Below are 12,530 nucleotides of genomic sequence, written 5' to 3'. Positions count from 1 at the left end.
AGCGTCACAGACTCGTATACTGACGTAAGGAGAGCAAAACGTAAATGTGAGGACCGGCTGTTGTCGAGGTGTCATCGAGTGCAAATCTGCCTTAGGTATAACGGCCTAACCTCAATGAAGTCTAGAGAGTGGACAACACGTTCGTCTACCTCAGAGCGTTGGCCGAACGCTATTTTCGACGTCGTGCGTGCCACTTTGATTTTGGCCAACTACGATTCGATACAGAATGCAGGAAACCTGAAAGACACCCTCACGGACACATTGAGAGTAGTGTTTGTCAGCGGAATAATGGGAGTGCAAGGGTCTGTGCCATTGATATGGCTGTATGATAGCGCAGTTCGTCAGCAGGGGGCGTAGCTCAGATGGTAGAGCGCTCGCTTTGCATGCGAGAGGTACTGGGATCGATACCCAGCGCCTCCAGAATTTTTAACACACCAACATGCGCACACTGCCATGCAAGTGGAATAATTCACAGCCAGAAAATGTGTCAAGGCAGATACGAGCCAACGATTAGCAGCCACAATTGGCAAACGTGCTGTAATTCGCACGAAGCACCCTCCTCCCACCACTACACTTAATTTAGAAACAGTACAAGTGTTCCCATAAGATTCTCAAACCTATGTCGCAAAGATCAGCCTTGCGCCGAATTCACAAAAATCCCACTGCACATTCCAATTCTTTACGTGCAGTCGGCTGCTACTGGTGTTGCTAGTTGTGACTGCTGATGACAGATGCCGTAGCAATCAATTCATGGAGTGAGTTGTATGTTTTGCGATACTCTGTCTCTGACAAGCAAGCAGAGGTGACATAGGCGCGAACACAGGAGGCTTGCAGCCCCTCGCTGCCTGCAGACACCGAACAGCCACACTAGGAGGGCGGCCTAAGTCGTAGACGAAATGTGCTCATTCGCTTGTGTGCGACGTCAAGCCCTAAATAAGGCTGTCACTAGCGTGAGCGTCGTGTAAAGTCGGAAAAGTCGTCTGCGTGGGTGAGTGCCATGTTTGGGGAGCGTTTCGTAGTTTGCGCAGTGCAATGGAGACGCGGAAAGTTGTTGTGGCCCAGTCTTTTGCAGTTGGACGACAAGAGTGGTACACAGTAGTAAAGTGCGAGGCAGTGAGTTGGCATGAACAGTCGAGTGCACAATGGGTCTTCAGATGTGCTTGTTACCTCAGGTGCTGTGTGATTGTCGACATGGAGTGAAAACGGACCAACTTGTGACTGTCTCTTCAATTTAAGACGTTAAAAACGGACGGAATTTGCAGTCGTAATACCAGAGCATCGAAACTACTTGGAACTCTTGCGTATATGAACGTGTCCGCGCCTTTGTACTCTGGTCCCTTCACCCCTGCAAACCAACCAACCATCGTGTCCGTGCACATAAGAGTAGCAAAGAACGGAGAACAGCGCAGCTTGGTTGTGCTTGGGGGCGTAGCTCAGTTGGTAGAGCGTTCGCTTTGCATGCGAAAGGTCCCGGGTTCAAGCCCCGGCGCCTCCATGTTTTGTGGTCAGTGCGTGGTAAGTGTTGGTCGCGGCGAGCCTAAAGGCACGCAAGATGTTGCAAAGCCAGCGTCACAGACTCGTATACTGACGTAAGGAGAGCAAAACGTAAATGTGAGGACCGGCTGTTGTCGAGGTGTCATCGAGTGCAAATCTGCCTTAGGTATAACGGCCTAACCTCAATGAAGTCTAGAGAGTGGACAACACGTTCGTCTACCTCAGAGCGTTGGCCGAACGCTATTTTCGACGTCGTGCGTGCCACTTTGATTTTGGCCAACTACGATTCGATACAGAATGCAGGAAACCTGAAAGACACCCTCACGGACACATTGAGAGTAGTGTTTGTCAGCGGAATAATGGGAGTGCAAGGGTCTGTGCCATTGATATGGCTGTATGATAGCGCAGTTCGTCAGCAGGGGGCGTAGCTCAGATGGTAGAGCGCTCGCTTTGCATGCGAGAGGTACTGGGATCGATACCCAGCGCCTCCAGAATTTTTAACACACCAACATGCGCACACTGCCATGCAAGTGGAATAATTCACAGCCAGAAAATGTGTCAAGGCAGATACGAGCCAACGATTAGCAGCCACAATTGGCAAACGTGCTGTAATTCGCACGAAGCACCCTCCTCCCACCACTACACTTAATTTAGAAACAGTACAAGTGTTCCCATAAGATTCTCAAACCTATGTCGCAAAGATCAGCCTTGCGCCGAATTCACAAAAATCCCACTGCACATTCCAATTCTTTACGTGCAGTCGGCTGCTACTGGTGTTGCTAGTTGTGACTGCTGATGACAGATGCCGTAGCAATCAATTCATGGAGTGAGTTGTATGTTTTGCGATACTCTGTCTCTGACAAGCAAGCAGAGGTGACATAGGCGCGAACACAGGAGGCTTGCAGCCCCTCGCTGCCTGCAGACACCGAACAGCCACACTAGGAGGGCGGCCTAAGTCGTAGGCGAAATGTGCTCATTCGCTTGTGTGCGACGTCAAGCCCTAAATAAGGCTGTCACTAGCGTGAGCGTTGCGTGAGCGTCGTGTAAAGTCGGAAAAGTCGTCTGCGTGGGTGAGTGCCATGTTTGGGGAGCGTTTCGTAGTTTGCGCAGTGCAATGGAGACGCGGAAAGTTGTTGTGGCCCAGTCTTTTGCAGTTGGACGACAAGAGTGGTACACAGTAGTAAAGTGCGAGGCAGTGAGTTGGCATGAACAGTCGAGTGCACAATGGGTCTTCAGATGTGCTTGTTACCTCAGGTGCTGTGTGATTGTCGACATGGAGTGAAAACGGACCAACTTGTGACTGTCCCTTCAATTTAAGACGTTAAAAACGGACGGAATTTGCAGTCGTAATACCAGAGCATCGAAACTACTTGGAACTCTTGCGTATATGAACGTGTCCGCGCCTTTGTACTCTGGTCCCTTCACCCCTGCAAACCAACCAACCATCGTGTCCGTGCACATAAGAGTAGCAAAGAACGGAGAACAGCGCAGCTTGGTTGTGCTTGGGGGCGTAGCTCAGTTGGTAGAGCGTTCGCTTTGCATGTGAAAGGTCCCGGGTTCAAGCCCCGGCGCCTCCATGTTTTGTGGTCAGTGCGTGGTAAGTGTTGGTCGCGGCGAGCCTAAAGGCACGCAAGATGTTGCAAAGCCAGCGTCACAGACTCGTATACTGACGTAAGGAGAGCAAAACGTAAATGTGAGGACCGGCTGTTGTCGAGGTGTCATCGAGTGCAAATCTGCCTTAGGTATAACGGCCTAACCTCAATGAAGTCTAGAGAGTGGACAACACGTTCGTCTACCTCAGAGCGTTGGCCGAACGCTATTTTCGACGTCGTGCGTGCCACTTTGATTTTGGCCAACTACGATTCGATACAGAATGCAGGAAACCTGAAAGACACCCTCACGGACACATTGAGAGTAGTGTTTGTCAGCGGAATAATGGGAGTGCAAGGGTCTGTGCCATTGATATGGCTGTATGATAGCGCAGTTCGTCAGCAGGGGGCGTAGCTCAGATGGTAGAGCGCTCGCTTTGCATGCGAGAGGTACTGGGATCGATACCCAGCGCCTCCAGAATTTTTAACACACCAACATGCGCACACTGCCATGCAAGTGGAATAATTCACAGCCAGAAAATGTGTCAAGGCAGATACGAGCCAACGATTAGCAGCCACAATTGGCAAACGTGCTGTAATTCGCACGAAGCACCCTCCTCCCACCACTACACTTAATTTAGAAACAGTACAAGTGTTCCCATAAGATTCTCAAACCTATGTCGCAAAGATCAGCCTTGCGCCGAATTCACAAAAATCCCACTGCACATTCCAATTCTTTACGTGCAGTCGGCTGCTACTGGTGTTGCTAGTTGTGACTGCTGATGACAGATGCCGTAGCAATCAATTCATGGAGTGAGTTGTATGTTTTGCGATACTCTGTCTCTGACAAGCAAGCAGAGGTGACATAGGCGCGAACACAGGAGGCTTGCAGCCCCTCGCTGCCTGCAGACACCGAACAGCCACACTAGGAGGGCGGCCTAAGTCGTAGGCGAAATGTGCTCATTCGCTTGTGTGCGACGTCAAGCCCTAAATAAGGCTGTCACTAGCGTGAGCGTTGCGTGAGCGTCGTGTAAAGTCGGAAAAGTCGTCTGCGTGGGTGAGTGCCATGTTTGGGGAGCGTTTCGTAGTTTGCGCAGTGCAATGGAGACGCGGAAAGTTGTTGTGGCCCAGTCTTTTGCAGTTGGACGACAAGAGTGGTACACAGTAGTAAAGTGCGAGGCAGTGAGTTGGCATGAACAGTCGAGTGCACAATGGGTCTTCAGATGTGCTTGTTACCTCAGGTGCTGTGTGATTGTCGACATGGAGTGAAAACGGACCAACTTGTGACTGTCCCTTCAATTTAAGACGTTAAAAACGGACGGAATTTGCAGTCGTAATACCAGAGCATCGAAACTACTTGGAACTCTTGCGTATATGAACGTGTCCGCGCCTTTGTACTCTGGTCCCTTCACCCCTGCAAACCAACCAACCATCGTGTCCGTGCACATAAGAGTAGCAAAGAACGGAGAACAGCGCAGCTTGGTTGTGCTTGGGGGCGTAGCTCAGTTGGTAGAGCGTTCGCTTTGCATGCGAAAGGTCCCGGGTTCACGCCCCGGCGCCTCCATGTTTTGTGGTCAGTGCGTGGTAAGTGTTGGTCGCGGCGAGCCTAAAGGCACGCAAGATGTTGCAAAGCCAGCGTCACAGACTCGTATACTGACGTAAGGAGAGCAAAACGTAAATGTGAGGACCGGCTGTTGTCGAGGTGTCATCGAGTGCAAATCTGCCTTAGGTATAACGGCCTAACCTCAATGAAGTCTAGAGAGTGGACAACACGTTCGTCTACCTCAGAGCGTTGGCCGAACGCTATTTTCGACGTCGTGCGTGCCACTTTGATTTTGGCCAACTACGATTCGATACAGAATGCAGGAAACCTGAAAGACACCCTCACGGACACATTGAGAGTAGTGTTTGTCAGCGGAATAATGGGAGTGCAAGGGTCTGTGCCATTGATATGGCTGTATGATAGCGCAGTTCGTCAGCAGGGGGCGTAGCTCAGATGGTAGAGCGCTCGCTTTGCATGCGAGAGGTACTGGGATCGATACCCAGCGCCTCCAGAATTTTTAACACACCAACATGCGCACACTGCCATGCAAGTGGAATAATTCACAGCCAGAAAATGTGTCAAGGCAGATACGAGCCAACGATTAGCAGCCACAATTGGCAAACGTGCTGTAATTCGCACGAAGCACCCTCCTCCCACCACTACACTTAATTTAGAAACAGTACAAGTGTTCCCATAAGATTCTCAAACCTATGTCGCAAAGATCAGCCTTGCGCCGAATTCACAAAAATCCCACTGCACATTCCAATTCTTTACGTGCAGTCGGCTGCTACTGGTGTTGCTAGTTGTGACTGCTGATGACAGATGCCGTAGCAATCAATTCATGGAGTGAGTTGTATGTTTTGCGATACTCTGTCTCTGACAAGCAAGCAGAGGTGACATAGGCGCGAACACAGGAGGCTTGCAGCCCCTCGCTGCCTGCAGACACCGAACAGCCACACTAGGAGGGCGGCCTAAGTCGTAGGCGAAATGTGCTCATTCGCTTGTGTGCGACGTCAAGCCCTAAATAAGGCTGTCACTAGCGTGAGCGTTGCGTGAGCGTCGTGTAAAGTCGGAAAAGTCGTCTGCGTGGGTGAGTGCCATGTTTGGGGAGCGTTTCGTAGTTTGCGCAGTGCAATGGAGACGCGGAAAGTTGTTGTGGCCCAGTCTTTTGCAGTTGGACGACAAGAGTGGTACACAGTAGTAAAGTGCGAGGCAGTGAGTTGGCATGAACAGTCGAGTGCACAATGGGTCTTCAGATGTGCTTGTTACCTCAGGTGCTGTGTGATTGTCGACATGGAGTGAAAACGGACCAACTTGTGACTGTCCCTTCAATTTAAGACGTTAAAAACGGACGGAATTTGCAGTCGTAATACCAGAGCATCGAAACTACTTGGAACTCTTGCGTATATGAACGTGTCCGCGCCTTTGTACTCTGGTCCCTTCACCCCTGCAAACCAACCAACCATCGTGTCCGTGCACATAAGAGTAGCAAAGAACGGAGAACAGCGCAGCTTGGTTGTGCTTGGGGGCGTAGCTCAGTTGGTAGAGCGTTCGCTTTGCATGCGAAAGGTCCCGGGTTCACGCCCCGGCGCCTCCATGTTTTGTGGTCAGTGCGTGGTAAGTGTTGGTCGCGGCGAGCCTAAAGGCACGCAAGATGTTGCAAAGCCAGCGTCACAGACTCGTATACTGACGTAAGGAGAGCAAAACGTAAATGTGAGGACCGGCTGTTGTCGAGGTGTCATCGAGTGCAAATCTGCCTTAGGTATAACGGCCTAACCTCAATGAAGTCTAGAGAGTGGACAACACGTTCGTCTACCTCAGAGCGTTGGCCGAACGCTATTTTCGACGTCGTGCGTGCCACTTTGATTTTGGCCAACTACGATTCGATACAGAATGCAGGAAACCTGAAAGACACCCTCACGGACACATTGAGAGTAGTGTTTGTCAGCGGAATAATGGGAGTGCAAGGGTCTGTGCCATTGATATGGCTGTATGATAGCGCAATTCGTCAGCAGGGGGCGTAGCTCAGATGGTAGAGCGCTCGCTTTGCATGCGAGAGGTACTGGGATCGATACCCAGCGCCTCCAGAATTTTTAACACACCAACATGCGCACACTGCCATGCAAGTGGAATAATTCACAGCCAGAAAATGTGTCAAGGCAGATACGAGCCAACGATTAGCAGCCACAATTGGCAAACGTGCTGTAATTCGCACGAAGCACCCTCCTCCCACCACTACACTTAATTTAGAAACAGTACAAGTGTTCCCATAAGATTCTCAAACCTATGTCGCAAAGATCAGCCTTGCGCCGAATTCACAAAAATCCCACTGCACATTCCAATTCTTTACGTGCAGTCGGCTGCTACTGGTGTTGCTAGTTGTGACTGCTGATGACAGATGCCGTAGCAATCAATTCATGGAGTGAGTTGTATGTTTTGCGATACTCTGTCTCTGACAAGCAAGCAGAGGTGACATAGGCGCGAACACAGGAGGCTTGCAGCCCCTCGCTGCCTGCAGACACCGAACAGCCACACTAGGAGGGCGGCCTAAGTCGTAGGCGAAATGTGCTCATTCGCTTGTGTGCGACGTCAAGCCCTAAATAAGGCTGTCACTAGCGTGAGCGTTGCGTGAGCGTCGTGTAAAGTCGGAAAAGTCGTCTGCGTGGGTGAGTGCCATGTTTGGGGAGCGTTTCGTAGTTTGCGCAGTGCAATGGAGACGCGGAAAGTTGTTGTGGCCCAGTCTTTTGCAGTTGGACGACAAGAGTGGTACACAGTAGTAAAGTGCGAGGCAGTGAGTTGGCATGAACAGTCGAGTGCACAATGGGTCTTCAGATGTGCTTGTTACCTCAGGTGCTGTGTGATTGTCGACATGGAGTGAAAACGGACCAACTTGTGACTGTCCCTTCAATTTAAGACGTTAAAAACGGACGGAATTTGCAGTCGTAATACCAGAGCATCGAAACTACTTGGAACTCTTGCGTATATGAACGTGTCCGCGCCTTTGTACTCTGGTCCCTTCACCCCTGCAAACCAACCAACCATCGTGTCCGTGCACATAAGAGTAGCAAAGAACGGAGAACAGCGCAGCTTGGTTGTGCTTGGGGGCGTAGCTCAGTTGGTAGAGCGTTCGCTTTGCATGTGAAAGGTCCCGGGTTCAAGCCCCGGCGCCTCCATGTTTTGTGGTCAGTGCGTGGTAAGTGTTGGTCGCGGCGAGCCTAAAGGCACGCAAGATGTTGCAAAGCCAGCGTCACAGACTCGTATACTGACGTAAGGAGAGCAAAACGTAAATGTGAGGACCGGCTGTTGTCGAGGTGTCATCGAGTGCAAATCTGCCTTAGGTATAACGGCCTAACCTCAATGAAGTCTAGAGAGTGGACAACACGTTCGTCTACCTCAGAGCGTTGGCCGAACGCTATTTTCGACGTCGTGCGTGCCACTTTGATTTTGGCCAACTACGATTCGATACAGAATGCAGGAAACCTGAAAGACACCCTCACGGACACATTGAGAGTAGTGTTTGTCAGCGGAATAATGGGAGTGCAAGGGTCTGTGCCATTGATATGGCTGTATGATAGCGCAGTTCGTCAGCAGGGGGCGTAGCTCAGATGGTAGAGCGCTCGCTTTGCATGCGAGAGGTACTGGGATCGATACCCAGCGCCTCCAGAATTTTTAACACACCAACATGCGCACACTGCCATGCAAGTGGAATAATTCACAGCCAGAAAATGTGTCAAGGCAGATACGAGCCAACGATTAGCAGCCACAATTGGCAAACGTGCTGTAATTCGCACGAAGCACCCTCCTCCCACCACTACACTTAATTTAGAAACAGTACAAGTGTTCCCATAAGATTCTCAAACCTATGTCGCAAAGATCAGCCTTGCGCCGAATTCACAAAAATCCCACTGCACATTCCAATTCTTTACGTGCAGTCGGCTGCTACTGGTGTTGCTAGTTGTGACTGCTGATGACAGATGCCGTAGCAATCAATTCATGGAGTGAGTTGTATGTTTTGCGATACTCTGTCTCTGACAAGCAAGCAGAGGTGACATAGGCGCGAACACAGGAGGCTTGCAGCCCCTCGCTGCCTGCAGACACCGAACAGCCACACTAGGAGGGCGGCCTAAGTCGTAGGCGAAATGTGCTCATTCGCTTGTGTGCGACGTCAAGCCCTAAATAAGGCTGTCACTAGCGTGAGCGTTGCGTGAGCGTCGTGTAAAGTCGGAAAAGTCGTCTGCGTGGGTGAGTGCCATGTTTGGGGAGCGTTTCGTAGTTTGCGCAGTGCAATGGAGACGCGGAAAGTTGTTGTGGCCCAGTCTTTTGCAGTTGGACGACAAGAGTGGTACACAGTAGTAAAGTGCGAGGCAGTGAGTTGGCATGAACAGTCGAGTGCACAATGGGTCTTCAGATGTGCTTGTTACCTCAGGTGCTGTGTGATTGTCGACATGGAGTGAAAACGGACCAACTTGTGACTGTCCCTTCAATTTAAGACGTTAAAAACGGACGGAATTTGCAGTCGTAATACCAGAGCATCGAAACTACTTGGAACTCTTGCGTATATGAACGTGTCCGCGCCTTTGTACTCTGGTCCCTTCACCCCTGCAAACCAACCAACCATCGTGTCCGTGCACATAAGAGTAGCAAAGAACGGAGAACAGCGCAGCTTGGTTGTGCTTGGGGGCGTAGCTCAGTTGGTAGAGCGTTCGCTTTGCATGTGAAAGGTCCCGGGTTCAAGCCCCGGCGCCTCCATGTTTTGTGGTCAGTGCGTGGTAAGTGTTGGTCGCGGCGAGCCTAAAGGCACGCAAGATGTTGCAAAGCCAGCGTCACAGACTCGTATACTGACGTAAGGAGAGCAAAACGTAAATGTGAGGACCGGCTGTTGTCGAGGTGTCATCGAGTGCAAATCTGCCTTAGGTATAACGGCCTAACCTCAATGAAGTCTAGAGAGTGGACAACACGTTCGTCTACCTCAGAGCGTTGGCCGAACGCTATTTTCGACGTCGTGCGTGCCACTTTGATTTTGGCCAACTACGATTCGATACAGAATGCAGGAAACCTGAAAGACACCCTCACGGACACATTGAGAGTAGTGTTTGTCAGCGGAATAATGGGAGTGCAAGGGTCTGTGCCATTGATATGGCTGTATGATAGCGCAGTTCGTCAGCAGGGGGCGTAGCTCAGATGGTAGAGCGCTCGCTTTGCATGCGAGAGGTACTGGGATCGATACCCAGCGCCTCCAGAATTTTTAACACACCAACATGCGCACACTGCCATGCAAGTGGAATAATTCACAGCCAGAAAATGTGTCAAGGCAGATACGAGCCAACGATTAGCAGCCACAATTGGCAAACGTGCTGTAATTCGCACGAAGCACCCTCCTCCCACCACTACACTTAATTTAGAAACAGTACAAGTGTTCCCATAAGATTCTCAAACCTATGTCGCAAAGATCAGCCTTGCGCCGAATTCACAAAAATCCCACTGCACATTCCAATTCTTTACGTGCAGTCGGCTGCTACTGGTGTTGCTAGTTGTGACTGCTGATGACAGATGCCGTAGCAATCAATTCATGGAGTGAGTTGTATGTTTTGCGATACTCTGTCTCTGACAAGCAAGCAGAGGTGACATAGGCGCGAACACAGGAGGCTTGCAGCCCCTCGCTGCCTGCAGACACCGAACAGCCACACTAGGAGGGCGGCCTAAGTCGTAGGCGAAATGTGCTCATTCGCTTGTGTGCGACGTCAAGCCCTAAATAAGGCTGTCACTAGCGTGAGCGTTGCGTGAGCGTCGTGTAAAGTCGGAAAAGTCGTCTGCGTGGGTGAGTGCCATGTTTGGGGAGCGTTTCGTAGTTTGCGCAGTGCAATGGAGACGCGGAAAGTTGTTGTGGCCCAGTCTTTTGCAGTTGGACGACAAGAGTGGTACACAGTAGTAAAGTGCGAGGCAGTGAGTTGGCATGAACAGTCGAGTGCACAATGGGTCTTCAGATGTGCTTGTTACCTCAGGTGCTGTGTGATTGTCGACATGGAGTGAAAACGGACCAACTTGTGACTGTCCCTTCAATTTAAGACGTTAAAAACGGACGGAATTTGCAGTCGTAATACCAGAGCATCGAAACTACTTGGAACTCTTGCGTATATGAACGTGTCCGCGCCTTTGTACTCTGGTCCCTTCACCCCTGCAAACCAACCAACCATCGTGTCCGTGCACATAAGAGTAGCAAAGAACGGAGAACAGCGCAGCTTGGTTGTGCTTGGGGGCGTAGCTCAGTTGGTAGAGCGTTCGCTTTGCATGCGAAAGGTCCCGGGTTCACGCCCCGGCGCCTCCATGTTTTGTGGTCAGTGCGTGGTAAGTGTTGGTCGCGGCGAGCCTAAAGGCACGCAAGATGTTGCAAAGCCAGCGTCACAGACTCGTATACTGACGTAAGGAGAGCAAAACGTAAATGTGAGGACCGGCTGTTGTCGAGGTGTCATCGAGTGCAAATCTGCCTTAGGTATAACGGCCTAACCTCAATGAAGTCTAGAGAGTGGACAACACGTTCGTCTACCTCAGAGCGTTGGCCGAACGCTATTTTCGACGTCGTGCGTGCCACTTTGATTTTGGCCAACTACGATTCGATACAGAATGCAGGAAACCTGAAAGACACCCTCACGGACACATTGAGAGTAGTGTTTGTCAGCGGAATAATGGGAGTGCAAGGGTCTGTGCCATTGATATGGCTGTATGATAGCGCAGTTCGTCAGCAGGGGGCGTAGCTCAGATGGTAGAGCGCTCGCTTTGCATGCGAGAGGTACTGGGATCGATACCCAGCGCCTCCAGAATTTTTAACACACCAACATGCGCACACTGCCATGCAAGTGGAATAATTCACAGCCAGAAAATGTGTCAAGGCAGATACGAGCCAACGATTAGCAGCCACAATTGGCAAACGTGCTGTAATTCGCACGAAGCACCCTCCTCCCACCACTACACTTAATTTAGAAACAGTACAAGTGTTCCCATAAGATTCTCAAACCTATGTCGCAAAGATCAGCCTTGCGCCGAATTCACAAAAATCCCACTGCACATTCCAATTCTTTACGTGCAGTCGGCTGCTACTGGTGTTGCTAGTTGTGACTGCTGATGACAGATGCCGTAGCAATCAATTCATGGAGTGAGTTGTATGTTTTGCGATACTCTGTCTCTGACAAGCAAGCAGAGGTGACATAGGCGCGAACACAGGAGGCTTGCAGCCCCTCGCTGCCTGCAGACACCGAACAGCCACACTAGGAGGGCGGCCTAAGTCGTAGGCGAAATGTGCTCATTCGCTTGTGTGCGACGTCAAGCCCTAAATAAGGCTGTCACTAGCGTGAGCGTTGCGTGAGCGTCGTGTAAAGTCGGAAAAGTCGTCTGCGTGGGTGAGTGCCATGTTTGGGGAGCGTTTCGTAGTTTGCGCAGTGCAATGGAGACGCGGAAAGTTGTTGTGGCCCAGTCTTTTGCAGTTGGACGACAAGAGTGGTACACAGTAGTAAAGTGCGAGGCAGTGAGTTGGCATGAACAGTCGAGTGCACAATGGGTCTTCAGATGTGCTTGTTACCTCAGGTGCTGTGTGATTGTCGACATGGAGTGAAAACGGACCAACTTGTGACTGTCCCTTCAATTTAAGACGTTAAAAACGGACGGAATTTGCAGTCGTAATACCAGAGCATCGAAACTACTTGGAACTCTTGCGTATATGAACGTGTCCGCGCCTTTGTACTCTGGTCCCTTCACCCCTGCAAACCAACCAACCATCGTGTCCGTGCACATAAGAGTAGCAAAGAACGGAGAACAGCGCAGCTTGGTTGTGCTTGGGGGCGTAGCTCAGTTGGTAGAGCGTTCGCTTTGCATGCGAAAGGTCCCGGGTTCACGCCCCGGCGCCTCCATGT

General features: G+C 50.8%; 16 non-coding genes across 16 annotated transcripts; all 16 read left to right on the top strand.

The window, feature by feature from the left end:
- The first annotated feature begins 347 nt into the window (after positions 1-347).
- Positions 348-420, top strand: Trnaa-ugc. The gene has a single exon. It is a non-coding gene; the product is annotated as a tRNA-Ala (tRNA).
- Positions 421-1,422: 1,002 nt separating this feature from the next.
- Trnaa-ugc lies at positions 1,423-1,495 on the top strand. The gene has a single exon. It is a non-coding gene; the product is annotated as a tRNA-Ala (tRNA).
- A 417-nt stretch (positions 1,496-1,912) lies between these two features.
- On the top strand, positions 1,913-1,985 carry Trnaa-ugc. The gene has a single exon. It is a non-coding gene; the product is annotated as a tRNA-Ala (tRNA).
- Positions 1,986-2,998: 1,013 nt separating this feature from the next.
- On the top strand, positions 2,999-3,071 carry Trnaa-ugc. The gene has a single exon. It is a non-coding gene; the product is annotated as a tRNA-Ala (tRNA).
- A 417-nt stretch (positions 3,072-3,488) lies between these two features.
- On the top strand, positions 3,489-3,561 carry Trnaa-ugc. Its single transcript has one exon. It is a non-coding gene; the product is annotated as a tRNA-Ala (tRNA).
- A 1,013-nt stretch (positions 3,562-4,574) lies between these two features.
- On the top strand, positions 4,575-4,647 carry Trnaa-ugc. The gene has a single exon. It is a non-coding gene; the product is annotated as a tRNA-Ala (tRNA).
- A 417-nt stretch (positions 4,648-5,064) lies between these two features.
- Trnaa-ugc lies at positions 5,065-5,137 on the top strand. The gene has a single exon. It is a non-coding gene; the product is annotated as a tRNA-Ala (tRNA).
- Positions 5,138-6,150: 1,013 nt separating this feature from the next.
- Trnaa-ugc lies at positions 6,151-6,223 on the top strand. The gene has a single exon. It is a non-coding gene; the product is annotated as a tRNA-Ala (tRNA).
- Positions 6,224-6,640: 417 nt separating this feature from the next.
- On the top strand, positions 6,641-6,713 carry Trnaa-ugc. Its single transcript has one exon. It is a non-coding gene; the product is annotated as a tRNA-Ala (tRNA).
- Positions 6,714-7,726: 1,013 nt separating this feature from the next.
- On the top strand, positions 7,727-7,799 carry Trnaa-ugc. The gene has a single exon. It is a non-coding gene; the product is annotated as a tRNA-Ala (tRNA).
- A 417-nt stretch (positions 7,800-8,216) lies between these two features.
- Positions 8,217-8,289, top strand: Trnaa-ugc. The gene has a single exon. It is a non-coding gene; the product is annotated as a tRNA-Ala (tRNA).
- A 1,013-nt stretch (positions 8,290-9,302) lies between these two features.
- Trnaa-ugc lies at positions 9,303-9,375 on the top strand. Its single transcript has one exon. It is a non-coding gene; the product is annotated as a tRNA-Ala (tRNA).
- A 417-nt stretch (positions 9,376-9,792) lies between these two features.
- On the top strand, positions 9,793-9,865 carry Trnaa-ugc. Its single transcript has one exon. It is a non-coding gene; the product is annotated as a tRNA-Ala (tRNA).
- Positions 9,866-10,878: 1,013 nt separating this feature from the next.
- On the top strand, positions 10,879-10,951 carry Trnaa-ugc. Its single transcript has one exon. It is a non-coding gene; the product is annotated as a tRNA-Ala (tRNA).
- A 417-nt stretch (positions 10,952-11,368) lies between these two features.
- Trnaa-ugc lies at positions 11,369-11,441 on the top strand. The gene has a single exon. It is a non-coding gene; the product is annotated as a tRNA-Ala (tRNA).
- A 1,013-nt stretch (positions 11,442-12,454) lies between these two features.
- On the top strand, positions 12,455-12,527 carry Trnaa-ugc. Its single transcript has one exon. It is a non-coding gene; the product is annotated as a tRNA-Ala (tRNA).
- Positions 12,528-12,530: the final 3 nt, after the last annotated feature.

The sequence above is a fragment of the Schistocerca piceifrons genome, unplaced genomic scaffold (genome assembly GCF_021461385.2).
Source record: "Schistocerca piceifrons isolate TAMUIC-IGC-003096 unplaced genomic scaffold, iqSchPice1.1 HiC_scaffold_833, whole genome shotgun sequence".
Classification (NCBI taxonomy): Eukaryota; Metazoa; Arthropoda; class Insecta; order Orthoptera; family Acrididae; genus Schistocerca; species Schistocerca piceifrons.
Note: the sequence above shows the minus strand (reverse complement) of the source record. Positions and strands in the feature narration are given on the sequence as shown.